The 4,359-nt window shown below is 34.4% G+C and overlaps 1 pseudogene; it reads left to right on the top strand.

The window, feature by feature from the left end:
* Positions 1-3,319: 3,319 nt before the first annotated feature.
* On the top strand, positions 3,320-3,418 carry LOC115279573 (annotated as a pseudogene).
* Positions 3,419-4,359: the final 941 nt, after the last annotated feature.

Raw genomic sequence — 4,359 nt, 5'->3', positions numbered from 1 at the left:
AATAGTTATAGAAGTATGCAAATTGTATAAAAGTAATGGTTTTGTTTTTTTATTTAAAATATTACATGATACATTTGTTTATGTTATACTATACATTACATTGAATAATATACTAAACTTCCAAGGCCCAGAGTCCTGTCATTAGCTCTGATAAGATCAATCCTCTCTAGGAACCACAAGTAATCTTTTAGGTTTATAACAGGTTATCTTATTATTTTAAGAATTATTTGTAATTGTAGATTCTACCTTATTTCAAGCTGATATGACTAATAAATGCCACCTAAGTTACTGTCATCAAAGTCATTAGCTACATTTCTAAAACATCCACCTAAGTAGTCACTGCATAATCTGAAATCTACAGATTTCATCTTTTGAAAAAGTCACCAAAAAAAATAAAACTGTCCTTAAACCTAAATGAAAAAGAAATTAGCAGGTACTGTTAACAACTCTTGCAACAGTGAAACTTCAAGGTGTTGATCATCAAGGTAATGTTTACCACTTTCAGTAAATATTGCTTCTTTCTTACTATTGGACATCCACTCCATAAGGGGTTCTTAAACAGAGAATTCTCTATAAATGACAACTACTTAAGTAGACAATTTTCACCAAAACTTTGGAACGAGTTAGTGATTGTAAATGTAGACAGCTTCCGTGAAAAACAATGAAATAAAATTAATTCTCTGATTCTTTAGCACTAGTTTTCTTACCCTTTGCTCTGCCACTAGCGTTGCCTATTAGTATACTTTGACATCATTTATTAACTGACTAAAAAGTTTCTCAAAAATATCTTCTTTATCTTTGTCCCACTGCTTTTAATTTGGTATGTTCTTTTGCCACTTAAATCAGAACCAAACTTTCTGGCATGCTTTCTAAATTAGTAACTACTGTTCATTTGACAAAATACAGCATTCTTCCTTGATAAAAACCCTTGAGAGACTAGAGATAGAAGGATCATACCTCAAGATCATAAAGACTGTATATGAAAGACCCACTGCTAATATCATCCTCAGTGGGTTAAAAAATGAGAGTTTTCCTCCTAAGGTCAGGAATATGACAAGGATGTGCACTCTCGCTACTGTTATTCAACATAATGTTGGGAAGTCCTAGTGTCAGCAATCAGACAACACAAAGAAATAAAAGTCATCCAAAGCAGCAAGGAGGAAGTCAAATTTTCACTCTTCACAGACAACATGATACTCAAGGTGGAAAACCCAAGAGACCTCACCAAGAAACTGCTAGAACTGGTACATGAATTCAGAAATATTGCAGGATATAAAATTAGTGTACAGAAATCAGTTGCATTTCTATACACCAATAATGAAACAGCAGGGAGAGAAATCAAGGAATCTATTCCGTTTACAATTGCACCAAAATCCATAAAATCCCTAGGAATAAACTTAACCAAAGAGGTGAAAAATCTATACACTAAAAACTTTAGAAAGCTTATGAAAGAAATTGAAGAAGGCACAAAGAAATATTGTTAAAATGTTGATACAACCCAAAGCAATCTACACATTCAATGCAATCCCTATCAAAATAGGATATCAAAATGTTTGTTCTAGCATTCTTCACAGAGCTAGAACAAACAACCCTAAAATTTGTATGGAACAAGAAAATATCCCAAATAGCCAAAGCAATCCTGAAAAAGTACACCAAAGCTGAAGACATCACAATTCTGGACTTCAAGCTGTCTACAAAGCTGTAATCATCAATACAGTATGGTACTGACACAAGAGCAGACACATGGATCAGTGGAACAGAATAGAGAACCCAGAAGTGGACTCACAAACATATGGCAACTAATCTTTGATAAAGCAGGAAAGAACAGCCAGTGGAAAAAGACAGTCTTTTCAGCAAATGGTGTTGAGGAACCAGGACAGCAACATGCAAAAGAATGAACTGGACCACTTTCTTACACATTTCCCAAAAATAAACTCAAAATGGATAAAAGACCTAAACATAAGACAGGAAGAAAGCAGGCAAAAAATCTCTTTAACCTTGGCCTCAGTAATTTCTTACTCAAAATGTCTCAAGAGGCAAGGGAAACAAAAGCAAAAATGAACTATTGGGACCTAATTGAAATAAAAGCTTCTGCACAGCGAAGAAAACAATTAGCAAAACTAAAAGGCAACCTATAAAATGGGTGAAGATATTTGCAAATGACATATCAGATAAATGGTTAGTATTCAAAATCTATAAAGACCTTGTCAAACTCAACACCCAAAAAACAAATAATACTTAAGTATATCTCACATCATTTAATTCTAATGTTTCAGTGTTATAAATATTGAACCTTGACCTCATGTCAACTAAAGGCTTATATTGAAGTTATTTTTTTAAATGTTTATTTATTTATTTTGAGGGAGATAGAATGTGAGCAGGGGAAAGGCAGAGAGCCAGGGAGACAGAGAATCCCAAGCATGCTCTGTGCTGACAGAGCAGACGTGGAACTCAGACTCACAAACGGTGAGATTATGACTTAAGCCAAAGTCAAGAGTTCACCGCTTAACAGGCTGAGTCACTCAGGTGCCCTGAAGTTATTATAACCCTATATGCAAAATCTAGACCATTAGAAAAGAAGATTAATATTGGGGATATCCTTAGTATAACAGTTTGCTTGTTCTCTTCAGAGACACTCCAGCCTGCTTTGAAGGAACTATTTAATTCCGCTCAAGAAATCTTACATGCTTGAGAACAGCAAATGGCTCATTGCTGTTGTCTTAAACATTATCCTTAGTTTCAGTATAGTCCATGTCCCAGTAGGACATTACTTCTGATATGAATATCAAACTTATGCATTGTATACACTGACTTATTCTATGTGTTCGTTCTAATTTTTAGCTACTTTGTGAATTATAATTATCCCACAGAAAGAAATAATATGATTGTGATACATAATCTAAACCTTGTTTCTTATTTTGGCAAACATGTTAAATGACATTAATCCACCCTGGAAACTCAACAGTTTTAAATTTATTACAAAGCATTGTCACGGACAACTCAGTAGCTATTGGTTTTATTTAGCTAGCTAAGGAAGAGTAATCCTAATGTAAATACATACTTCTTTGTTGAACTTTATGTTATAAGGCAAGTAAAACAACCTAGGACTAAGAAAAACCAACACACACAGATGGATTCTGGTACGTGTTTTCTTAGGTTTTACAACTTTTGTACTCCTGGCCTCAAGACTTGCTAGAAGGACTTGTAATCATGTTCCTGTGGTTACTGTGTTATAGTTAGCTGATATATCTTATTCAGAATCTTAAGTGCTATAGTATAGCTTTTTAAAATAGATTGGTTCAATAACTCATCCTCCTTCATCGCTTCTCGGCCTTTTGGCTAAGATCAGGTGTAGTATCTGTTCTTATCAGTTTAATAACTCATCCTTCAATAAAAGGAAAAGGATGGATTAACCCTTGTACAACAATCAACTATGTTCTCTGAATACCTTTCTGATCTTGATCAGCAGAATCCTGGCAATGAAGAAAGTGTGAATATCATGGATCAGTATCCCGTAGTGAGGCTTTGTCTTCCCTTGGTCAGATAGGAGGACTGGAGAAGAAAAGCAGGACCTGCCGGCTAAAACCATCTTGCCACCATCAGGCTCTGGTGTTGCTAGGAGATGTCCTAGTGCTCACAGCCAGCTGTTGGTGTTCTCCAGTTAAACATAAAAAAATTCAAAGAACACCAATATCAGATTAGGTACCTTATCTAACCATGACCAAGATGGAGACAAAAGCAAGAGCTTTTCCTTCCAAACACAAACAAAACATGAACATTAGTAAGCCACAACAATTATCAAGCATCCCCTTATCATGGTTTATATATGTGACTACTACTCTTTGGCAATTATAGCTTTAACTTCTATATTTTCTTATTTCTAGTTCAGACTTTTTGAGATTGCCAATCAAAATTACTTCCACTTCAAGTCAGCATAAAATCCAAAAACAAACCTTTGCTTCTCTAAATACTGCCAAAAGCACCTAATATGAACCCAAATACTATGTATAATTAGAATTTTCTAACATTTTAACATGCCCTGTGGATAATATTCTTCCTCTTTGAAACAGCAATAAACCCAACTTCAACTGTAAGTGTGTTCTTTGTGGTCTTTGGTTGGAGGTCATTGACAGTCAATCAATAAAATGCAATTTCTGATTTAAGAACTGTACAATCCCATGTGGAAACAGGTAACCGTTTGTCGATATTTATTATGTGAAATGGTAATTAATTAATTTATATGTTATTAATATGTTAAGAAGCAGTGTCATTACAGAAAAAAAACATATCTTGTTCTATTGCTGAAGAAAGTGCCATAACAGTTACATAAAGAAGAAAGCTTTTGAGGTGAACTTTGAA

This window comes from Suricata suricatta, chromosome 15 (genome assembly GCF_006229205.1).
Source record: "Suricata suricatta isolate VVHF042 chromosome 15, meerkat_22Aug2017_6uvM2_HiC, whole genome shotgun sequence".
Taxonomy (NCBI): Eukaryota; Metazoa; Chordata; class Mammalia; order Carnivora; family Herpestidae; genus Suricata; species Suricata suricatta.
Note: the sequence above shows the minus strand (reverse complement) of the source record. Positions and strands in the feature narration are given on the sequence as shown.